Below are 26,346 nucleotides of genomic sequence, written 5' to 3'. Positions count from 1 at the left end.
TATTTAATACCAGCATGACCTGTCACCTACTCAAATTAACTTTAACAGCTCTGGGCGAGCTAGGTCAATGACTTCACATACTTCCAAGATGAGATGAGGGTGATGAAGACACTCGTTTAACATGCACATTCCTTTTGGGGGAGAGTATAGACTAGCCAATTCTTCACAGGTCTTACTACCCATACGGGTATCCCAGCCTTACAAAATGTACGTTTTAACCCTTACTGTAATACCTCACTTACTGATCAACATTACTCGTAGGATAACAGTAGTATTTTGTTGCAAATATATGTAGCAAAATCACAGATAAACTCTTAACAATATACACACATACCTTTACAGAACTTTACATTCTCTGAATAAACTTAGTAACTGAAAGGAGTTGTATAGATGTCTGAAGTCGAATGGTCTTGACATTACGAGTATGTCTACTTTCGCTACATATTTACTCGACTTATCATATTTATGCGCTTCACCTATCTACTCATTACGTTTGAAGTCGAATGGTCTTGACATTTCGAGTATGTACATGTACACTTTCGCCACATATTTACTCGACATATATTTATGCGCTTCACCTATTTACTCATTACGTCTGAAGTCGAATGGTCTTGACATTACGAGTATGTACACTTTCGCTACACATTTACTCGACATATCATATTTATGCGCTTCACCTATCTACTCATTACATATAATTACCATTTTATTAGATACTACAGTTACCTAATACAACATTTAATTACCCTCGGTAACTCTTAGCAATTAATCATTAAATATTGCAAATCTTCAAACTGTTTCAAATATTTTCTTTTCGCCTATCTCCTCCAAGCACAATCAGACCTCTAGATACAAATAAGACCAACTCTAATGTATTTATTATACACTTATTAATCTTTGTAAAATTTTATATAATAAATATTCTTCTTTTATTTAACTATTTACAATTCATAATATTCCCATCAATATGGAGGTATCTTCAGACCGTCGTTATTCTCAGTAGGAGGAGTAGAGAGCTACAATTTTTATTTTATTTTTTTCTACAAGCCAAATTTCTAGCAAAAATTATTTTAGCAACAACCATTTTGTGTTTAGATGCTTCCTTAAGATTCTTTGACTTGATTCTTCTATGTATCCTGTTTTTTTCCAATGAGGCATATTATTAGGAATTTTGTAGGTGTTCCAAAAAAAATTCTGGAAGGATTTTAAGCAGTAAATACTTCTCCTCTTGTGTGCAAATTTCATAACAATTTCACTCATAGAGATTTTTATAGATGAGATGGCGAAAGAAGGTTCAGGGGCCAGAGATTGGCGCCGTGACCTTCCCACCTTTTTTTGTATCCGCCTGTCGACCTATTTGTTTGCTTGAATGTAACTACGTTCGACTTCCACCAAACCCCATTGGCTATTGTGATTCAACCAAGGATACTCCGCTCCCTTCTCGCAATCGAACCACTATCTTTGGATCGGCTACTGGTCGCTTCGTGCTGGTGAATGTTAGGGGGGAAAAAATTAGCTTTTGTTCAGCTTATTGAATTCAGTAGAATGGTAATTTTTATGTATGCAAATGATATAGATTTCCTACTTATTTTATTATTTTTTTCTGTCCAATGTAAAGAAGTGAAAGCCCACGATTCACCTTCATTCAGGTCCATGCCTCTTCATACAGACTCTTGCAGGAACTTTCTTATTTAGATTTTAAGGTTTAGTTTGACCTCGGTTGCTTAACCTGAATTTTTTATCCCACTTATGTAATCATTATTCTTCACTAAATTTTGTTCTACCAAAGTTTGAGTTCTACTACAGGTTTTTTTTTTCTTTTAATGCAGAATCTAATTGGGCCACTTATTTTCGTAGAAGCTTAAACAGTGCCAAGATTGTATACAGTTTTTTGTCTTTCATTTCACAATTATCTCGGTTATGATGTCTTTACGGTAAACACCAACAAGTGAAAAAGAATACGCTGATAAACATTTTTTTTAAAAAAAAATATGCAACTAAAGAAGTGGTTCAATAATTTTTAGTTAATTAAAACTCACAGACACAAATCTAATCACAGATACACATTGTTATAATGCAGACGAGAGAAAGAGAGAGAGGTTACGTTCTAGACGAGAGAATTACTTTACGAACATCACGCGGACATTAGTGCAACGTTGCCAGATCTACAAACACTGCCAGTGAAACCTGCTTACGTCACTTTTTATTCCAAGAACTTTTATTTATTTATTTTTTTTATTATTAATTTATTTATTTCCTAGCATTATTCAACTTAGAAATTAAGGAATCACTAAATTATTTATCACTAACTAAGTACGCTTTCGTATTTTGAATTGTTTACAAATCTTTAAATGCTTTAGATTACATTATTTAGTGTAATGACTAAAATCAAACAATTTATCACTATTTGTTTATTTTTTTATTAATTTATTATTAGTAATTTATTTATTTCCTAGCATTATTCAACTTAGAAATTAAGGGATCACTAAATTATTTATCACTAAGTATGCTTTCGTATTTTGAATTGTTTACAAATCTTTAAATGCTTTAGATTACATTATTTAGTGTAATGACTAAAATCAAACAATTTATCACTATTTATTTAAACTATTAAATAAACTAGGGCGTTAGGAGATCTTTATAAACAACTCAAAGTAATGAAAGTGTTGAAGTTAGTGATGAATAATTTTGTTATTCTTTAATTTTATAGTTGAACGCTATAGAATAAATCAATAATAAATTGTTTTATTAATAATAAATAGTAAATTAATCACCAATCTTTACTGAATCCAATCCTTACAATCTAATGTGCTGCTTATTACGATTCCATAAAACTCTATATAATGATCTATCCATTCCAATCGTGTACGATCTGATAAAATTCCGCTATGCTACAACTCTTTATTCTATCCTCTTGTACAAAAACTTTCAAGCATAACCTTACCCAATACTCCCTTTAAACGACTAAAGCACCAGTGGCCTCGTGATCTTCTACACTAATTCCAACGCCATATCTCTGGGTATCTTCTTCAAATGTCATTCATGTCATTTTATTCTAGGTTCACATTTATTACTAACGTAAGTCATGCGAGTATACGTACTATTTTTGTTCCAATATATTGAATTGTGACTTTTTATCCTAGCCCAAATTGGGGACTTATTTCTCTCTGACTTTATTACTGGTCAACATCTTTATTATTTCATCTTGTCTTTAATTATAACTAGAGTGACTGAAGCGAAAAATCTCTTCAAGTATTGAAATAATGAGCTATTAATTTTAATTGGCTAAGCATTCTTCTAAAAAAAAACTTTTCCTCTACTTCCACGAAACTGTTCTTCTTCTTTAAGCAATGAAGTGAGATAGAAGGTCGGATGAAGGGAGATCGATCTACACTAGTACAATTGAGCGAAAACTTCACCAGTACACAGCGCTAACTGAACCATCTTATCATCTACAATAAAATTAAATCTCTTGTTACGTTATATAAAACGGATTAAAATTTTTTTCATGTCTAAACATGCACATGTTAGTGAATAATTTAAAGCATAAAAAGGCCAAAGCATAATGGCAAACTGAATGAATAAATAATTTAGAAACCAAAGGTTTAACATTAAATTCTCGGTTAGATTCCAGCAATTTATAAAAGCAAAAAATTCTTTTAGAATTAGTGGATATTTTTCGGCGGAAATTAGATTTCGAAAACTTGGACAATATCGCGAAAATCAACAAGAAGAAACGATAAATTATTTCTTGTAAAAATAAAATTTTACCGCCTTTTTTGACAGACTTAGATTAGATTTAGACGGGCGGGACGGGACCTATACCCCACGGCACTGCAGCCACAAGAGGCTTATTGTGCCTTCCCTCTAAACCTAGTAGGTGAAACCTCCACTTCTAAGAAGGTTGAGGGCTTTCCCTACCAGTTCCTTCTGGGCTATAATCTCCTTTGGTCTCAAAGTCTCAAAGATGTCGTAGCGCAGTCGCACGATTGCAACGCAATCGAATAACAGGTGAGAGGCCGTTTCCTCCTCTTCCTGGCACAATCTGCACAACGGTTCCGAGCTAATAAGCCCCCTAATTTGTGCAGGTGCTTTCTGAACCTTCCGTGCTCCGTGAATAGGCTCGTAATCAGAGTGATCTGATTCCTGCCCAAGCCTAGAGTCACTTTGGTTCTTTGTTTGCACAACAAGGGCATAATACTCTTGCCGTGTGTGACCCCAAGTCCTTTCATGTCCTCTCCAGATCCAATCTCTGAGAGCTTCACGAACTGCACCCTTGGTGATCCCCAGGACAGGCTCCGGGCCGATGAAAGGAGTGTTAGCTCCATTCCTGGCCCGTAGATCAGCTGTCTCATTCCCCTTAATCCCCACATGACCCGGCACCCATTCTAACCGAACTTTATTGTGCCGAGCCATTAGTTCTAGGGCCTTTCTGCATTCTTTCGACAGACTTAATTTTGCTACACTCCTTTAATTCCTACACCAGAAAACTTACGTGATTTTAATATGGCATTTTTTTTATAATGCTATATTATTAAAAGAATCATTTAGGAAGTTTTATAAAGTCTAATTTGTCAAATTTAACGTGAGAACTGTCGGATGACGACTACAAGTTTTGTCTAGTTTAGTTTGCTTGCATTTAGAGTAGACAAGGCTAGGTCAATTAATGCCATCATAGTTACAACTCAGCTTTTGACAAGGCTTGCTGACATTGTCATTGTTTTAACTCGATTGTCAGAAACATCAAGCAAAAAATGAAATCTATTCTCGAATGTTAATTAGGCAAATTGTTTATCTGGCTTCATTGTAAGAAAAGTATTTTGGTTTCATTACAAGTTCACTGAAATAAACCTACTTTTGAAGGAAATAAAATCAATTTTTTTAAACAAGGATTTTAAATAACACTGAAAGGGTTTTAATTGAATCAAGATTGGAAAGGGATTAGCTATGCGGTTAGCGTGTTGGATTCCCACGCGGAGATCCCGGGTTCGAATCCAGCTGTTGTGGCCCTTAAATTTTCTCTTCCTAGTAGCTTCGGTTCTAGCTCACTTACCGGTGATGGACAGTGTTTTCAGTAACGAGAGAACACTGTCCGGAGGCCGGCAGTGCACTGTAAAAAGCTGTGGGCACCAATAACCTGAGATATTGACGCGCCTTTAAATATTCTATTCAATTAAAACCCCATTAGAATTCTTTTTCGTTTGGAATTCTTGTCATGAAACTTGATTTTAAGAAGGGGTTCCTTCACCATCTTATTTCCTTGAAAAATAGGTTTATTTCAGTGAATTTGTAATGAAGCCCAATTACATTTCTATTACAGTGAAGCCAAAGCTAACAATTGCTTGATAAAACTTCGTGAATAGGTCTGCTTGTGATCACATCAGGTTTTTCTTGAACCCGATTTTGGTTTCGACAGTTCATTCACCTTCAGAATGTCTTGGCGAACAGATGACATCACTCAGCACTCCCTCATCTTTTTTCCAAGAAGTTTTTGATTAGTTTTAATTCTGCTGAGAAAATTTAATTACAAAAATTTATGAACACTATAGAATTCAGATAATAGAAAAACACTGTGTAATACAATACGTTATATACTCGTTATCACTTCCAAGGTTATTGCGAGCCCTTCAAAGGGACCTCCTCCTTGCTTGTTGTAGCGTATTAAACTTTAGCTCCCCCTTCGTCACAGTATGGAGAGTTAATTGGCTCAGTCATTAGCGTTTATGCCGGCATAAAAACTAAATCGGCTTAAAATGGATTATTAATAATTTTTTTTTTTTTAAAAAAACAGTTATTTATTTTTGTTATATTATTTACAATTTAAAGACAATGATTTTTCGATTATATAACATATCTTTAATTTGTATCAATCTTTCGTGATAATTTTGCAGGTTTAGAATCGATTAAAATAAAATATAGTACAGTTTATCCAACTTACCGTTCTAAAATTCTCTTTAATTTCAAATCCTTTTCATCTGCAAAACAAAGAACAATAATAATATTATTAAAAATACTACGTAACCGTGAAATTTAAATAATACTTTATTTAATAGAAATAATGTATTTATTATTTTTCTGGCTTTACCCATTTTGGTTTTAGGCATTAACTTATACGTCTAGCCATCACTTCAAACATGATTCGACTAGTCTAATCAGCGTACCTCTATTGTTTGGACTATTATCTAGCTTTACGCTAACTAATAATCGCTTACACGTCAGTACTATCGCTATTATGTCCCAAAATGGACATGGTTCCTTCATATTCCTCACATCCTTTGTGCCTAAAATATAAAATTTTATATTTTATAAAAAAAATAAATCGCAAACGGTTCTTACTAGTTTATTTAATCGCCTAAATCTAGAGCATTCAGTTGAAACATTTGCCCTAAAAATCCCATTAAGGTTAATTCTGTGAGAGATGATGGGGTAGACCCCTTATAAGATGATAAGAATTAATTATAACTTAAACGATCAGGAGTTTGAACCGAATTTGTGAATTACGAGGGTCGTTTGAAAAGTCCGTGCAAAGTCAGAGAGATAGCACTACTGGCGCGTATCGAGGTTATGTTTAGTTAGTAGCATCTCTTGGAAGAACACACACCAAGTTTCAGCCAGATCGGTCTATTTCTTTGTGTTTGGCATTCGTTTGAATCGAGGAAGTCGAGTGATTTTCAAAAAATGGACGAAAAAGAATTTCGTGTGTTGATTAAACACTACTTTATGAAAGGCAAAACGCCTCAGGAGACTAAAGAGAAGCTTGATAAACATTATGGTGACTCTGCACCTTCGATTAGAACAGTTTATAAGTGGTTTCAAAATTTTCGGAGTGGCCATAAGGGCACAAGTGACGCTGAACGTTCTGGACGCCCTGTTGAGGTTACTACTCCAGAAATCATTGATAAAATCCATGATATGGTGATGGATGACAGAAGAGTGAAGGTGCGTGAGATTGCTAGTGCTGTGGGCATCTCGAATGAACGGGTACATAATATTTTGCATCAACATTTGGACATAACAAAGCTATCCGCAAGATGGGTGCCGCGATTGCTCACGCTTGACCAAAAACGAAATCGTGTGAAGTGTTGCAAGGACGGTTTCCAGCTGTTCCAGAAGAATCCGCAAGACTTTAAGCGTCGTTTCGTCACTGTGGATGAAACATGGATACATCACTACACTCCTGAGACCAAAGAACAATCTAAACAATGGGTTACCAAGGGGGAATCTGCGCCAAAATAGGCGAAGACCGTTCCTTCGGCCGGAAATATTATGGCGACTGTCTGACTGGGATTCGCAAGGAATAATCCTCATCGACTATCTGGAAAAGGGTAAAACTATTACAGGTGCATATTATTCATCGTTATTGGACCGTTTGAAAACCGAGCTGCAAGAAAAACGCCCACGATTGGCCCCCCAAAAAAGGCCTTTTCCATCACGACAACGCACCAGCTCACACCTCAGCAGTTGTGGTGGAAATAGGGTTCCAACTCGTTTCACATCCCCCCTATTCTCCAGACTTGGCTCCCTCGGACTACTATTTGTTCCCCAATATGAAGAAATGGCTGGCGGGAAAAAGATTTTATTCAAACGAGGAGGTGATTGCAGAAACGAATGGCTATTTTTAGACTTGGACAAATCCTATTATTCGGAAGGGATCAACAAACTAGAGCAGCGTTGGACGAAGTGTATAAGCCTAAAAGGAGACTATGTTGAAAAATAAATAAGGTTTACCCCAAAAAATTAAGTAGTTTTTATTTTTGCTCGGTCTTTTCAAACGACCCTCGTAGAACCTTAATAAACATCAGATTTGTTTATTTTTCTTCCACAATAAATGCAGAAATGATCCATAAATTATTCATACAATTCACTGACTCGTTAATTTTATTAACAATAACAACTGCCATCAACTGGAATATAATAAATAAAATTATTAAATAATAAAATAAAGTAGTTGCAAATTTCGTTTTGCAATTTAATCTTTATTTATTTATTTTTTAAACACAAACAAATCATTCTTGTTAGCAAATCTTTTTTAAAGACGGCCTTGGATCCATTGTTCTCCACTTACACAACTTTGTGTTAGTTTTCTCGCGTATAAAGTCATTTCACTAGAAGCAAAAAAAAATTGAACAATAAAGCTTTTTTTTTAAAAAAAAAGAAGTAGTGTAGAGATAGAAGTCGCTTATAATGTCCAAGGACTTAAAAAATAAATTTATAAAACTTATCTTTAACAAAACGTATTCTTTAACTTTATTTACTGCGTTCATTACAAAGATTTATGATAATGAAAGCTCTCATAAAACATTCATAAAGATTAATTGCATGAAATGAAAAGCTGACAGAGAAAAGTAAAGAAATTTTTATAAAATATAAGAAAAATGCACTTAAACAAGAATATTTAAGATTAAGTATGAAATGATTTACTGTTTATTTTCAGTTAGCGTGTAAATTACCAATGAAATTTGCGACTTATTTACGCTGCACGCTGCACTATGCTCAAGCGCTTAATTAGGTGAAGGGTTATTTTATATTTACGCTCATAGCTTGATTGGTTCAATCTGCGGGAGTTAAAAGACTGTATGGAGAGTAGAGCGCAAATAAAGGAATCAATCAGTTAGATTAGATTAGATTAAATTAGGGCGGCCTCAAGGCCTACGCCACTGCGACCCCTTTGGATCTATTGTGGCTCCCCGACTTTAGAGCTCACCCTCCAGACCCGTCCGTTTAATTAGACTCTTAATTCTGGAGAGTGACTCCTGGGTAAAGCTTCTCAGGCCTTGGTTTTTCCTCCCCGAGAAGTAACATCCTTAGCCATACAAGCCCTTCACACTGACACAACACGTGCAGTGCAGTTTCCTCTTCTTCCTGGCAGAACCTACAGAGGTTATCATCTGTCAGGCCCTATGCGATGCAAGTGTTTTCTGAGTCTGCAGTGGCCAGTTGATAAGCCTACAATTATCCTTATAGCCCCCCCCCGGCCTTGTCGGATTAATTCTGCAGTCAGCCTCGGCGAATAGCCTCTGATGAACTCCTTCGCCTGTCTCTGTCCAGTGGTGGCGAGCCACCACTCCTGAGACCTACTCTGCACCCACAAATTAATGGCCGCAGTCTTGACACACTTCGAAACCCCAAAACAGGGCTCCGGGCCAACGAAGTGTCCCGCAGAGCCTTCCCGGGCCAATAAATCTGCCACTTCGTTTCCTTTATATCCTGAATGACCAGGTACCCAAACCAGAAAGACCTTATTTTGGTCACTAATTTCCTTCAGGGCACCCAGACAGTCCCAGACCAGCCTTGAGTTGACCTGGTAGGAACTAATTGCCCGTAAATCAATCAGTTAGGCCACCAATGTTCTTTTCAGATCTGTAATCGTACTAACCCAATAAATTATGCCATGTGTAATAAACACATGTTTCAAGTTCAGATAGAAAACAACTAAACTTGTAAAAAAAATGAATTCGATTTCTCAAAATAGAAATCTCTACTCTAAAAAAACTGCCTTGTTATGTATGGTTTATTTTAAAATAAATTTATTTGGACGTGGAAATGGGGGGGGGGCGCCAGCAAATTTAAATTTGCCTTTATTTCACTCGAAGTCGTGACGGTGATAAGTTGGCTCTCAGAATCTTGAGACAATAATATCGACAGTGAAGTGTTTCAATTTCCTGTATTTGTCCACGATTTGTGTAGGTGTTAGTTCTAGAGGTCGACGGAAGTGGGTCTCGGCTGATGGACTTTCAGTTTCTTCAGTTCCAATATTCTCTCTTAGGGAGTTGGTTTGGACAAGGAGTCCTCATTATCTATCATTGAAGCAGAGAAGTCTTCATCCCCCCCCCCCGAAATACGTGGCCACATCCTGTAGATTTATAACCGTATATGGCGGATATCTGTACGAACAGATTTTTGGGTATGCTTTACCCATTAAATCCGAAACGGTACTTTGTTTTTTTGTTTCGCCAGGATTGTTTCTTACCAAATTGATGAGGTTCCGTTATAATAACTCTTAAGTGATTTAACAAAAGATCGGTTCAATGGTTATAGACTGTGTACTCATCTACCTAGCCCCATAGTTATTCAAAATGTATTTCAACAGTTACGCCAGAAAAGGAAACAAACTTTGTTGCGGCCGGGTCTTAAGTCGTACCACCGTTGGTACGACTTAGGAAGCGTAAGTGGGTACGAGATGAGACACAGCGTGTATGTCAGTTAATGAAATCCCCAAAACTATTTTGAAAAAAAATCTTCACAAAACTGCAAGGGGCAACAAATCACAAATAGTTAAAAAACTTAAACTAAAAAAGCAAAATGCATTTAACTAGTGTTTTCTTACCTTAGGAACTTCCACACCCCAGATGGAAATTACTCTCAAATGGCTATTAATGAATTTATTTACCAGAAACAGTCTGAACTCATTGAAACGCAGATGCCACTACCTACACGCATAAGTACAACCGAGCAGTATCACACTATACAGGGGACACCAAGCTACATGGATAACGACTTTTTCTCGGAAACTAAGATAGCTAGAAAAAAAACTAAAAAATACGTGTTCCCTTAGTTTTTTGTTAAAAATCCAAATTTAATTTGTAAATTTTTTTCAGTGCTTCCAGAAGCGAGATACAGGCTCCATTTTTTCAAATGGGAAGGTGTAGTTTTTATTTCAGAAATAGATTCCTCTATTTGTTTAAAGAAAAATTTACTCGAACGGTTTTTTTCTGTGAGCGATATTTTACAAGTTATGAATGAAAACATGATTCTTATAAGAAATTTCAAAATGATAATATTATAACGGTTTTTTGATTGAATAAGAAGAAAAGTACTATTTTATTATAAATTTTACTCCTCATTAATATTACAGATTATGCTCGAAATGGCCTCCACCATTAGAGATGCATAGACATGCTCTTTCCTGCTAATTGTCCCTTACTGCCAAAGAAATAGATTCGGCTTTAACCGAGTTACAGGCATCTATTATTCTCTGCTTTAGTTCATCTACAGATGCCATCCCGGCTTGATTCTGATACACCTAGATTTAGAAATGCTTTTAGGTAAGCAGAAATAAGGAAAGAAAGAAAAAAGTTATGAATAATCACCTTGTTTTTCAGGTATCCCTAAAGGAAATAGTCCATAGGTGTCAAGTGCGGCGAACGAGGTGGCCACTGAATCGCCCCCCGAGTCGACATAACACGCCCCCCCCAAGTCGACATAACACGCCCATCAAATTGCCTATCGAGAAATCTCTTTATCTGCCTGATGATGTTTTATCGACACGGGGGGCGATTCAGTGGCCACCTTATTTATAATAATATTAATGAGGAGTAAAATTTATAATAAAATAGTACTTTTCTTCTTATTCTAATAAGTTTTTTCTTTTCTAGCTATCTTAGTTTCCGAGAAAAAGTCGTTATCCATATAGCTTGGGACACCCTGTATACTGATGCAATTTGTATTACGATAAAAGTAGTTTTGAAATCATTGAGGTACGATTTAAACACCGGTACGACTTTTAGGCGATTTTCCCCTCCTTCCAGTCTAGGAAAATCTGGAAATTCAAATTTTTTTTTAACTGATTCATTTTGATGGATCGATTTTTGACCAAACAACCTTATTGTGGAGTCATGCGTTGGCAGTTTTTTTTTTTTTTTTTTTTTTTGCGCATCGACTGCTGAGGTCATTAGCGCCCCTAATCATTTTAATCTTCTCTCATCTTTTATCCACTCGAGCTGGGTCGGCACGCGTCACCTTCGGGCTTCCACATACTGCACCTTGCTGAGCAAGGTAGGGTGGAGCCCAGGTATATTGGAGTATATATCCCACTCATCCCCTCTTGTCCATCGATCCAGTCGACGAGGGGGAGAGTGGAATATATTCGTGCCTTCCCCTATTTACATTAACTTAAGATATTAACGCAAGACCAAAAGTGTTTTATTGCCGAATATAAATAAACCTAACCTACCATAAGGAGGCTATTTTCCTTAGAACTATGATAATGTGCAGTACTTTTAACAAATTTTCCTGAACATTCTAAAATAAACAGTCTAAAATTAACCTAGAGGGGTTGAAATACTTTTATAAAATTTCTTTCAACCCCGGACTGTGATCTATCCTAAACATTCATACAACATTCACGCCAATAAATACATTCACGCTAATAAATACATTCACGCCAATAAATACATTCACGCCAATAAATACATTCACGCCAATAAATACATTCACGCCAATAAATACATTCACGCCAATAAATACATTCACGCCAATAAATACATTCACACCACATTTCACACAAGGGGAAAGTACTTGATATTCCTTTCCCCTTTAAAAGAACTAAACTATAAACTAACCTAAATGCTAACCTAAATTTTACAATATAAATTAATATTGGCAGTTATAAAGGAAATATAAAATTTAGTATTTTTGCACTTTCTGGTTTTTGAGTAAAGTTAGGATACAGACTGACAGATTGATAAGTATACACGTACTCAGTGGAGGGGTCGAGAGAATGAGGGGAGCTAGGTATGCCAAGTTGAACTTTAGGCTTCACACTTTCACCAACATTAGTTCCCAAGTACCTATTGGCTAAAAATTAAAGACAATTTTCAGTCGTTCTTTGAAAAAAATAAAATAATTAAAAAAAAAAATTCAGCTGTCAAATAGATCTTAATTTACAATGAACTTTAAAAGAATAATTGGGATTTTTATTTTTTTGGCAAATTGATGTGTACAAAAGAAAATTAAACTCAGTCTAAAAGGATAGTACAGAGAAGCAATGTAGTCGAACGAGAGAAATCTGGATTTGAGCGACAGCCGATTTCTGCAATAAGTTAGAAAATCAAGACCTTGGACGACGCAATTGTAGCTAGTAGCTTACTTCTCTGCTAACCTAATCGCTTGCATAATCAGCACGCTTACCAACTTACCAAACTACTACACTCTGTAACACTCAGAAATACTTCCTTTTTCTTTTTATTTCAAATTGGCGAGGCAAAATTCATTTGTTTACCTTTTATTAGCGGCTGTTTGGGCGTTTAATTAAAATGGCGGGTATTGTTGATCGCATAAAAAGAACCGCTACCATTTAGTTTGTTCGCTACAAACAATCAGCGTTAAGTATCTTTATACTTAGTCACGGTAAACCACTTCAAAGACATTACCAACTTCGAGACGGTACCTAGTCCCACCCACTCAGCATCGACACCCATCAGAACTTAATCAACATTTCTTAACTGTTCGTCCTACATTAAAAATAACCAAATTATTATTATTATTTGTTTAATTTAAGGCGCGTTAATATCTGAGGTTGTCTGGGAGTTGTTTTTTTTTTTTTTAGAGCTTTGCCGACTTCAGGGACAGTGATCTCTTGTTATAGAAAACACAGTCCATCATCGGGCAATGAGCTGTAAGATGCTCCTAGGGAAGAGTAAAAATCTGAGGGGGCCAGCAGCTGGATTCGAACCAGATGAGTGTGAACGCTTCGAGGCGAGGCTGTACTCCCAAATTGAGTTTAGGTGTAGATTATAGTATTTTATTGTTTGGTATTAGTTTGGAGCGTGTGTCCACTAGTCGCTTGAGTAAGTGCCAAGTGCCAACCTTCTCGTTTCAGACTTGGGTTCTAAGTAAAGCGTCTGTTTAAGAAAAGCCTTATACCTTAGAGCAGTGATGGCGTACCTATGACCCGCGGGTCAGACAATTGTGTCGATAATTTATATTCTATCTGTATTTTTTTTCAATCACGCATTGACACAATAGCAATTTAAATGCTATCTATAACCTTTAGTTTGATCATTACAGTTCTAAAACGCAAATGACGACAAATGCTTTTGTAGTACCTATTTGAAATAAAGCAAAAGTGTTTACAAAATATCAAATAAAATGTATAATTTTACTCATATTTTGTTTGTTAAAAAAAAATCGACAACCCAAAGCAAATAACCATATTTAGATTTTTCTTCAGATAAAACACACTTTTGTTCAGGTTTAGTTCAGTTTTGTTTGTAAAAAGAGACTTCCATAGCACTTGTTTCGTACCGTTTTACCCCGTTAAGCCAACTGAATTTTAAAGATGTTTGGTTTTGACAATATTCAGTTTAAAATTTTTAAACTTGACTCTTGTGCAAATGGGCATTAGTGACCCAAGAGCTAGTACTAGAAAAAAAAATGAACAAAATTTGACCCACGTCTCAAAAAGGTTAGAGTATGGCAATAAAGCCCAATTCATAATTTAACTTCAAAAATAAAATAATTTTCGCGAGTTCATTAATTTTTTTTTTTTCTAATTATACGAGTTAAAAAAAGCAAGGTGAGATTTCCTCAGGGGGTTACGTAATGTCCTCTCAGCCCCTCGCTACACTCCCGCTCGCAGTTAACAATTAGTAAATGTAATGGAGACCCACCTTCTTTATTCCAGTGTTTTGATTTTTTCTCCTATTTGAAGTTTCGGGTTCCACACTACAGTTTAAGAGGATTTTCAAAACACACTGCATTTCTAGGAGATTTTCAAAATTGTTAGATATTTGAGATCTGTAGTTCCTCAAGAATCTCAGCTATTTGCACGAATTTTGGCTCTCAAAACTGAGTTGTACCTGGTTTTTTTTTCTTCTCTATAAGTTTCTCTTACTATAGTAGGTAAGTAAGAGGTGAATTTGTGAAATTCACACGTTATTAGCGAAAGTATCCGTTTTGAGTGTCATCACTTTGGGGAGAGGGAAGCGGAAACTTTAAATTTGATTTTTATTTTAGATGTCAGATCCGAGCCATTTATGTTCCACTATTCAGAGCATTTTCACGAAATTTTCTAACTAGTATTGTTACTTTATAATAATACTAAAACTAGTTTTACAAATTTTCCTTGGGAAATTCGATGAAGAGCACTTTTGGGCCAGTGAGCTGAGGTTGGTCTTCTCCCTCAAGTCCCATTTCAGTACCATTTATGGATTTATGTCCTATCCAAGTATTAATAAGGATTATACATGTAACCTTCAGAAGAGAAGAACCACCTTTTTTGCTCTGGGTGTAACAACGTCCCTTTAACTGTACGCCACATCCTGGTTGAATGTCCCAAATATTCCAGAGCTAGGCAAAAGTGTAACATTCCCTCACAACTGGGGAGGCCAATGCCGGGGCAGGGGTGGCAAACAGTTGTCTTCTTGTCTCGCAGGACGTCTTCCTGCACTTTCTCGGGAGCCATTGCTTTCTAGGACGGGTGGGTCTGTGTCGGGATTGGCACCCTGGCACGCGTATGAATGGGTTGCGTGAATGTAAATAGGTTTAGGATTGTAAATGAGTAAGAGGAATATAGAGTACTCCACTCAATCTATATATAGGATTATATCTATTAGGATGTATGTATTTATTAGGATGAATGTAAATATTAGGAATGTACGTATTTATTAGGACGAATGTATATATTAGGATGAATGTAAATATTAGGAATGTACGTATTTATTAGGACGAATGTATTTATTAGGATGAATGTAAATATTAGGAATGTACATATTTATTAGGACGAATGTATTTATTAGGATGAATGTAAATATTAGGAATGTACGTATTTATTAGGACGAATGTATTTATTAGGATGAGTGTATGAGTGTATATATATATTTTGTGTAAATAGGTTTTTTAAAATTTAGGTTAGGTCTCTATGGGGTGCGAGGAATATCGAGTACTCCACCCCCAACATTAGTTAGTTAGGTTAGAAGGAAATACGAGTTAGGTCAACCTCTAGGTTAGTTAGATTGGATTAGGCTGTATAGTAAAGTGTCTATTCTCCAGAATAGTGAAGGTGCAAAGGACCCTTGAGGTTGCGCACCTTACAAAACCAAAAAAAACAAAAATATACACGTAATCAAAATTCCAAAATTAAAAAAAAAAGAGAAATCATCGTTATAGAAAAATTGCGTTACATTGTAATTAAAACTTTGTTCTAATTTTCAACACCATCAAACTAAAAGTTCCCCTGAGTATGCAAGAAGTTTGGTAGTCCAATTACTTTGTAATTTTATCAACAGCAAAAATTCTTCATTAAATCCCATTTCTTGCTTATTCCAAAGGTTTTTTTAAAAAATTTTATCCAATAATAAAGGTAACTTTCTCTGTTCATTAAATGCGCAAAATAAGATACAGAAATTTAAGTCCACGAGCTAATTTTATACCATTTTGTAAAAAAACATCTTTTTGTCAAACTTATATTTGGAAAAAATGTTTCACACCTATTTAATTTAAATAATTAAGTAAAGTAAAGTAATCGCCTATTATTTCAGGCGGGACTTAACGTCCAACTACCAATTAGGTGTCGTGAACTGGGACGGAAGCTCATACATTACTATAAACAATATTTCTTAATAAATATAAAATAGTCGTAAGCAGGATTCGAACTGGGGATCTCCCTCTTACAAAACCACGCTCTTGACCACTAGACCAACACCCGCTTCTAATATAAATAATTATAACTTATCAACTGTTGTATTTGAATTTATAGAATTTTTTTTTCAATTTTTAGTAGATTACAAAAAAAAATTAAATGAAACTTAAAACACTGTCAAAAAGGGATTAAAATATACGACATTTTGCTGTCAAAATTTCCCAACAAAAGTCTCAAATACCCCAAGAAAACTCTGAGAAAACTTTCTAAAATTAAGTAGATTTTTAGATTTTCAGTTCCGGTATGGGTAAGGGAAGTTATTTTAGGGCAATTTTCCCAGTTTTAAATTGTGAATTTGAATTTAAAATTTATAATTCTCTGTACATATGCAGACGACACAGCCATACTAGCTACAAATACACATCCTTCATCAGCTTCATACAAGTTACAGGACACAACGACACAAAATAGAATCCTTGGCAAAGAAATGGCGGATTAAAATGAACCCACAGAAATGCCAGCATACCACGTATACTCTCCGGCGGGGCTCCTGTCCACCTGTCCTCTTCAAACAGCAATCCTCTTTCTTGTACAGATCTCTGGGTGCGCTACCTTGGGCTCTACATAGACAAACGACTCACGGGGAACCCACATACTAGACTTAAAAGGACAAGCAATGAGAAAACGTGCGAAACTGCTTTACAGACTTCTTGGACGACGTTCCTAATTACCCATTGAACTCAAATGCTTAACATGCAGTAAGTACTATCCTCAAACTATGTGGACTTACGGACTAGAGCTGTGGGGTTTCAGCCAAACCTACAAACGTACGGACTGTACAAACATTTCAGTCAAAACTACTGCCGACAGATAGCTGACGCTCCTTTCCTACGGTGGCTAACCTCACTCTTCATGCGACCTTAATATTCCTTTCGTACACCAACTCGCCAAGACTAAATACCAAAAGTTCCACACTACTCTCTCTACTTGCTCTAATCCTCTTGTACAGTCTCTCGCCTCCTCTGACAACCCTCCTAACAATCCACCTCGCCGACTGAATCGACAGTGGTCCCGCGACTTCCTTGATGTCTGAAGACCTAAAGATCATTATATCCCGTAAAGAGTGCTACCACTGGGTAGTTTCTCTTCTCCTACTGTTCACGTACCAATTAATCTTGTCCTTCCTGATTTACTTATTGTATATATGCATATACAGATTGTAGATAACTTAATGAATTTAAATAATAATAATTTTTTAAATATTTCACACCAGATTTTGTTTTATTTTAATGAAAAATTGCCAAACATTATACGACGCAAATATTGATAAGGTGGGACACAATAGCATTACAGGGAGCATTTAAATTTATAATAGCCAGGGTACACAGCGGAGAACAATGCTATACTACTGTTACATTATTAATGTTCTCTGGCTGTGATTTAATTCTTCCGCACATTTCTATCTTATATATTTAGCGAGATATAAGTAAGCTTACTTTAGACTAGCATTAGTAAGTTTCATTTCTTTATTATCTTTGATTAAGCACTATTTACTTTCAAATTCCCTTCCAAAGAGGATGTAAAAGAGATTTTCAATAACGTATTGAAGTGATTACTTATGGTTTTCGTGTTTAAGTTTTCTTACGTTATCTGCAAGATTCAATTTATTTTACAATGGGATTAAGCGAGAATTTTAAGTGTTAAATCAAGAAGAGTAAGGAAAGCAACGCTCACGAATGCATTTGGGGCTGGATTGATTGTTGCAGAGTTTTCTTTTTCAATTAATGGGACAATTAATCCAACAATATCAGTGAATACGGGAATCTCAACTATGGGAAGGTGATTTTGGTCGTTGATTTATCGTCAGATTTGTCGAATCGCTGAAATGTTTCAGTATCCTGCAGTTTATACTGGAATGTTTACAAAATGATCATTTCTCTCAATACCAGTTTTTCCTGACAAGATTGCCAAAACTTCTTCTTAACAATACGAGGGTCGTTTGAAAAGTCCGTGCAAAGTCAGAGAGATAGCACTACTGGCGCGTATCGAGGTTATGTTTAGTTAGTAGCATCTCTTGGAAGAACACACACCAAGTTTCAGCCAGATCGGTCTATTTCATTGTGTTTGGCATTCGTTTGAATCGAGGAAGTCGAGTGATTTTCAAATCGTGTGAAGTGTTGCAAGGACGGTTTGCAGCTGTTCCAGAAGAATCCGCAGGACTTTTGGCGTCGTTTCGTCACTGTGGATGAAACATGGATACATCACTACACTCCTGAGACCAAAGAACAATCTAAACAATGGGTTACCAAGGGGGAATCTGCGCCAAAAAAGGTGAAGACCGTTCCTTCGGCCGGAAAGATTATGGCGACTGTCTTTTGGGATTCGCAAGGAATAATCCTCATCGACTATCTGGAAAAGGGTAAAACTATTACAGGTGCATATTATTCATCGTTATTGGACCGTTTGAAAACCGAGCTGCTAGAAAAACGCCCACGATTGGCCCACAAAAAAGTCCCTTTCCATCACGACAACGCACCAGCTCACACCTCAGCAGTTGTGGTCGCAAAATTAATGGAAATAGGGTTCCAACTCGTTTCACAGCCCCCCTATTCTCCAGACTTGGCTCCCTCGGACTACTATTTGTTCCCCAATATGAAGAAATGGCTGGCGGGAAAAAGATTTTATTCAAACGAGGAGGTGATTGCAGAAACGAATGGCTATTTTTCAGACTTGGACAAATCCTATTATTCGGAAGGGATCAACAAACTAGAGCAGCGTTGGACGAAGTGTATAAGCCTAAAAGGAGACTATGTTGAAGAATAAAAAAGGTTTACCCCAAAAAATTAAGTAGTTTTTATTTTTGCACGGACTTTTCAAACGACCCTCGTACTACCAATAGAGAACGTTGCCCGCTTACCTTGGGCTTTACTTAGACCGAAGACTTTCTTGGAATCCCCAAACTAGACATATAAGAACTAAACAGACGCTATCGACTACTTAAAAGACTCTTAGACGATAAATCTAAAGTGTCTCTGGACAACAAAAGACTGATTTATACTTCTATTTTGAAACTCATCTGGGCGTATTGAATAGAGCTGTGGGGTTCAACCAAACGCTCCAATCTCCAAAGGATTCAATCTCTTCAGCCTAAAATATTTCTAACTACAGTAAACGCTCCATTTTATGTCACCGACCTGACTATACACAGTACACACTGACCTCAACATTTCCTTTTGTCACACAAGTAGCTGAAAACACGAGACAGAAAACTTCATTTTATCCTGTAATCTAATATAAATCCTCTAGCTCAAAATCTTTTTTCAAGAACTCTTCCTGATAACCCGAACAAGACGCCTTAAGAGACAGTGGCCTCGTGATCTCCTCTCAAGTGAAAAGAGTGACTAACAGTCTAATGTTTTGGAGTGTTATAACTGCGGTAACTTCTCCACTCGCTTGCACATATATCTACCATTCACTTCTATCATTGTTACTTATAGCGCCAACGCGCTGATTGTACCACAAATAAACGCAAAAAAAAGAACAATATAAAGAGAAGTTAACACCTTCTTTTAAAAACGCAACTGTTAAAGATACATCTTCTTTTAAAAATAATTCAAAATCCACTAAAAATGAACGAAGGAAATGATTTAACCAGTTGGGTACTCTAGTAGGTAGATCGATAAAATTAAGGCTAAATAGAGAATATCGATTAAGGAAATTATAGTCTTAATCCCAAAATAAATCATTTAGTAACCAGTGGATGGATTTTGATGAAATCCATATTTACCATGAAGCCGACAAAATGTTTCCATTAAGGTATCAAAGAGTAAACAGCTTACTTTTAGTTAGTATTTCATTCACTCACAGACAAACTCATTATTTTCTTTAAAAAAAAAAACAACCATTTTGGGAAAGGTTCTGGATGAAGGAGGAACCAACAAGAATATTTAGAAAGAAAATCTAATTTTAGAAAAACCGTAACAGAGAAGAAAATCAGTTTAAAATAAAATATGAAATCCCATGTGGTTGTGCCGATTAAGGTCGAAAATAGACGAACATTTACGACTAACCTACTATGTTGCCCTAAATCGATATGGCAGTAAACAAAGCACGTTTAAGAGAGGCTTCCCATAATTTGACGAGGTATTTATGTGGGAAGGGGGAACATTGTACATTGGACTAAAAGCTACGATTGGTTTATACACACTGAAATTTCCTGTATTGCTTTTTTTTAAACCAATGAAAATGTTCTATGCATTACTAGAACTTATCATTTGATTAATACAAAGTATTTTAAGTAATTACGTCGAGTTTTCACAGGAAATAACTATTTTGAGGGCTACTGATTTAGAAAAATCAATGAACATCAGTTCAAAAACTGAAAATACGCAGAAAGCTCAAAATCTGAATTTAATTTGGGCACCATCTTGTGGAACAAGATCGAACTTAGTGGTCAGACCGGAAATATCTCTTTGCAAAAAGGAATCTTTTTAAAAGCTAACGACTTCCTGTAAAAAAAATAATACACGTTGCACATTTAGAATTGTACAACAGCAATTTTTTTTTTTCAAGGATTAAATGCACTTATTCGATTTTTCTTAAACAAATATTTCAAATAAATGGTTTATATATGGTGGCCAATAATGCAATACGATGTTAGATGAACTTCAATAGAAAAAAATTAAAAGAGAGTGAAAGGACGAAAGAGAAACCTTTTAACCTGCCCATTTAAGAGTAGGCGCCACGATAGCCGAGAGGTAAGAGACGAGAACTGTAAAGCTAATAAGTATTGTTGGTTCGTAGGTTCGATTCCCCTGGTCTAGGCCTTGTATTTTTATGTAATCATTAATAAAATGAATTTACAGTAAAGTATGTTCGCTAGTGGCCTTCGTTCAAGACACCTAATTTGGTAGTCGAACGTAAAGCCTGCATGATAAAGTAAGCATTTCTTCTTTAAGAGTAAATATCATACCTTTCCAAATGATTAGAGGCGGTTAAATTTATGGAGTAAAATTTCGAGTCCCGATATAATAGCAGAGTCACTGTACGCACAGATTTTTTATTTAATGGAGCGTTTTTGATTAGAAATATTAGATTCTGTAGATATTGGAAGCTTAGGTTCCATGCTGAAGTTCCATTCAGCATGTCCTGACAGGTTTGAGTATCATATGGTGTAGAAAAGTCTTTTATTGTTTAGTGAAAGTTACGATCGTTTGTCAAGAAGACTAGAGAGAAGTTTGAATCGTCTTGTTCAGTTCTTTCCGTTTAAGTCTGAGTCTGTGCGATTCTCCAGGTTAGGCGTTTGTCCATGAACAGTCCCTAGGTACTTAACACAATCTGTTGTGGGATGTGGTTTAGAAACACAGGCGGCAAAGATATTTAGCCTTAGGCTGGAAACATAGTGGAGCGGCGAGCAAAGCGGCGCTGATAGCGAAGAGCAAAGCGGCGAAATCAAACACAAGTTAACATATGGGACCGCGCATAGTGGCGAGCAAAGCGAAGATAGAGCAACTCAATCTATTTCTAGTTTTTGTTTTTGCCGCTTTGCTCTTCGCTATCATCGCCGCTTTGCTCGCCGCTCCACTATGTTTCCAGCCTTAGGGAGACTGTAATGTAATTTGTTCAATGGATTAAACTATGCAAGGAATGAAAAATATCGGCAAACTAATACCGCATCACATAGATGTATGGCTGGTTTAACATAAGTACAATTACGAGTCTACCTTTGTATAATTTGGGTTTATCTGCACTAGATATATTTTTGTAGGCGATTCGTAGCAGAAAACTGCTAATATCAATACAAAGTATTTTTATTCAAGAATAATTAGAAATTGACCCAATTTCTAATTTTTAATTAGAAATAGGCGCCACGGTAGCCGAGCGGTTAGAGGCGAGACCTGTAAAGCTAATATGTATTGCGGTACTGGGTTCGATTCCTGGTCTAGGCCTTGGATTTTATTTAAAGGTTAATAAAAGAAATTTACAGTAAAGTATGTTTGCTAGTCGCCTCCGTCCACGACACCTAATTGGTAGTTGGACGTTAAGCCCCGCCAGAAAAAATAGGCGATTACTTTACTTCTTTTTTTTTAATTAGAAACCCGGCTTTGTGGTTTTAAAACAACTAAATAAAATATCAAGAACAATCCAAAGAATAACCTAATAAAGTAAGTAAATTAAAGTAATTGCCCATTTTTTCAGGCGGGCTTTACGTCCAACTACCAAATTAAGGTGTCGTGGACGGAGGCGACTAGCAAACATACTTTACTGTTTTCTTTTATTAACGATTAAATAAAATCCAAGGCCTAAGATCGGGAATCGAACCCCAGTACCACAATACATACTTCGCCTCTAACCACTCGGCTACCGTGGCGCCTAGGTTTATAACAACTCCCATACCTATGGCCGATTTTGAAAACACTCGATTGACTTCATTGGTGTTGCTTAATTTTTTTAATTTATTTATTTGGTGGCGTTATTTATTGGAGCTGGTGCGTTGTCGTGATGGAAAAGGACTTTTTTGTGGGCCAATCGTGGGCGTTTTTCTTGCAGCTCGGTTTTCAAACGATCCAATAACGATGAATAATATGCACCTGTAATAGTTTTACCCTTTTCCAGATAGTCGATGAGGATTATTCCTTGCGAATCCCAAAAGACAGTCGCCATAATCTTTCCGGCCGAAGGAACGGTCTTCGCCTTTTTTGGCGCAGATTCCCCCCTTGGTAACCCATTGTTTAGATTGTTCTTTGGTCTCAGGAGTGTAGTGATGTATCCATGTTTCATCCACAGTGACGAAACGACGCTTAAAGTCCTGCGGATTCTTCTGGAACAGCTGCAAACCGTCCTTGCAACACTTCACACGATTTGAAAATCACTCGACTTCCTCGATTCAAACGAATGCCAAACACAAAGAAATAGACCGATCTGGCTGAAACTTGGTGTGTTTTTCCAAGAGATGCTACTAACTAAACATAACCTCGATACGCGCCAGTATTTCCGTCTCTCTGACTTTGCACGGACTTTTCAAACGACCCTCGTAGTAAAAAATCAGGTATTCTTTTTTAGAAAATCGGTCAACCAGTGAGATTTCTAGAATTTTTTACTAAATTTATAAACAGGTTTAAGACCTATTTGCAGGACATTTAAATTGTTACATTAAAGTGTGCATTTAACTGCTATTTAAAGTTATTTACATGCATTTTTTTCTATTTACAGGTTGAAACTAGTTGAGAAGACTGGTAAGTCAAGAATTTTATGTAACTATTTTTTTTTCAATTACAAATAATGAGTTGAATAAGCAAAACTTTACGTTTTCTTTTTAGTTTGATCAAACTTACTCTTTACTAACCTAGGAACGAGTTTTTTTTTAAAAAAAAATCAAACTTAAGCTTTAAAAGTTTAAATTATGTTACTTTCATCTTTTCTCTTTTGATCAAATGTTCTTTAATCTAGAAATAAACGCTTTATTTATAAGTATGAACATGAAATGTTTAAATAAACCGGTTTTCTATTGGTTGACTTGTAGAAACACAGCTGTACTTCCGGCCACTAATGTTTTTGGTGTATACCGACTCAAACCTGCACATTAATTCATTGCTCATACAGTACAATTAATTTCATACATGGTAGGGTAAAGTAGGGTGAGATGGCCACCATTTTATTTGGAGGATGCCTGCAAATTTTTGGTAAGGGCTAGGCTTACTTTATTATTATTTTTGGAAACCTCGTACGCTCACAAAAACATAAGATAAGGAAAAAATTTCAGAAAAAATGCTAAGGGAAACATTTTTTTATTCTTACAAAAGATAAGTAGCAATTGGCCATCTATCCCCACTGGGTTGGGTGAGTTGGCCAGTGCAACTTGGGAGAGATGGCCATATGTTGTAAATGAAATTGCGCTAGTAAAACGTAAAAATAACAGAAAACAATGAATGGTTACGTAATATTTACTTATTCTTCTTCTTTTTAAATGCGCTTCTACTACAATTTTGGCAAGCGTATGCAAAAGAAGAGCAATTTTCGTGGAACACTTCCGGCATATTGTGCATTCCAACCAATCTTTTTTTCCTGGTCTTGTTGTAGCTTTCCCCATATCCTGTACATTCAGTTTCATCGATTTCTAAAAATGGCATCACTTTCCTCTTCAAATTCGATTCCTGTTTCGTCCTCTTCATCGGAACTTGGGGAAGGTGAGCGTTTTCTTTTTCGGACAATCCTTTCTTTCAGAATTATCTCTTTGGGGATGGTATTTCTTGTTGGTTTGGATCTCTTTGCAACTTTGTTTTTCACAACAGCAATGTGCTCGAGAGTAGTTAATAAAGTGACAACAGACTTGGCTCGTTTTCTTGCAGAGACGACAGTTTTGGGTGTGGGGTCAATACGATCTTAATTTTTTTTCTGTATAATTTCCGCGGTTAGTGTTCTGTCTTTTATGCTGAGCCAAACTATAATAGAAAAAAAGTAAAAATAATTGGCCATCTATCCCTACTGTTGGTATGGCCATCTGTCCCGAATGCTAGGAAGAGATGGCCAACATGATAAACATAACTCAACGCGTACTTTTTGACAGTTTTAGAAGTTAGGATTCATTAATGTATACTGTACTTTCCTAATATGTAAAAAACAACATTAAAATTTCGACAAATACATTCGCTGCAGCACGCAATATGCAACTATCAAAAACATTTTTTGTTGAGGCGATAATGTTTTTATTCTCTGTGTTAATTAATAACGCTTTGGCGCAGACCAAAATGAACTCACTGTAATCAGACATGAAGGTTCATCACTGGAGAGGTCACACAGCGCCGTCGGACGACATTTCGGTTAAATTTCGGCTGTTGGCCATCTCTCACCCGACTTTACCCTACATATTGCCAGGGAAATTCGATGAAGGGCACTTCTAGGTTTTACTTACCTCTAAAATGCCATTACCGTTTATCGTACTGACTTATGTGTAGAATATATCCAAATCGGCTGCACGAAAGTGCCACTTTACCAAATTGAATTTTCCGTATTTTTTAAGATTTAGTCGCAAACATCTCCCTACAATTTCATTTAAACTTAATACATTAAATTTGAATTTTTAATGGCTTTTTTTTTTTAAATCTTTTATTGCAATTTACCACTGCAACAGTTGTTGCAACAAGCAAAAAGAAAAAAGAAATCAAAGGAAATCATGAGTGGAGAAGGCACCCAGTGGTGTCACTCCAGTAACGTGCTTAAGATAAGAGAAGATCACGAGGCCATCTTCTCTTCAATCTCCTTAGAGGATTACCTGGTAATGTGGAGGAAGATAGGTGTTCTATGAGAGAGTTAGGATGAGCTGCTGTAGAGGAATGAAATTTGAAGAAACGAGTGTTAGCAAGATCTGTAATGAAAGGGATTTTGAGGTCATTATGGATAGTGAGGTTAGATACATAGAACGGAGCGTTAAGAAGTTTTCAAAGTATTTTTGACTGTAATGCCTGGAGGCGTAGTGAGTTGGAACGCTTAGTAGATCCCCATACTTCGATGCCGTATGACCAAATGGGTCGCAGTAACATTAGATATAAGAGTCTTTTGTTTTGTAGGTTAAGTTTCGAACGTTTGTCAAGTAGTCTGGCGAGAAGTTTGTAGCATTGGGTTAGGTTCTTGTCTTTTCAGTCTAGTATGGGGATTCCATGTCAACCGTTTGTCTAGGTGCAGTCCAAGGTAGCGTACTTTGTCCACAGCTGGTATAGGAGTTTGGTTCAAGATGACAGGAGGTAGGATTTTCCGTCTGAGAGTAATTACTATAAACTTAGACTTCGTAACGTTGGTTTTGATTCTCCATTTGAAAAGCCAGTCCTGTAAGTGGTTGATGTGTGTTTGTAGAGTTCGTGTAGCGATAAGGGGATCGGAATGAGGAGATAAGATTGCAGAATTGTCAGCAAAGGTGGAGAGGATGGTGTTTGGCTGTTGAGGTATGTCTGCTGTATACAAGGAGTAAAGAATAGGACCTAGGACACTAC

General features: G+C 36.3%; 1 protein-coding gene and 1 long non-coding RNA gene across 3 annotated transcripts in view; one reads left to right on the top strand and one right to left on the bottom strand.

Moving 5' to 3' along the window:
* Positions 1-26,346, top strand: part of LOC141458662 (uncharacterized) — a 182,285-nt gene that overhangs the window by 1,397 nt on the left and 154,542 nt on the right. Inside the window, exon 2 of the long non-coding RNA XR_012461092.1 lies at positions 23,573-23,595. This is a non-coding gene — a long non-coding RNA (uncharacterized lncRNA). The remainder of the gene's footprint in view (positions 1-23,572; positions 23,596-26,346) is intronic.
* LOC141458656 (uncharacterized) overlaps positions 1-26,346 on the bottom strand; it is a 567,253-nt gene that overhangs the window by 466,046 nt on the left and 74,861 nt on the right. The window contains exon 2 of one of the 2 annotated variants that reach the window (XM_074136929.1): positions 5,939-5,975. The exons of the other annotated variant lie outside the window; for it this stretch is intronic. The gene's annotated coding sequence lies outside the window, so the exon portion shown is untranslated. The remainder of the gene's footprint in view (positions 1-5,938; positions 5,976-26,346) is intronic. 2 annotated transcript variants of the gene reach the window in all.

Source organism: Rhodnius prolixus, unplaced genomic scaffold, assembly GCF_049639745.1.
Source record: "Rhodnius prolixus isolate KJV_2025 unplaced genomic scaffold, Rpr scaffold_5, whole genome shotgun sequence".
NCBI lineage: Eukaryota > Metazoa > Arthropoda > Insecta > Hemiptera > Reduviidae > Rhodnius > Rhodnius prolixus.
Note: the sequence above shows the minus strand (reverse complement) of the source record. Positions and strands in the feature narration are given on the sequence as shown.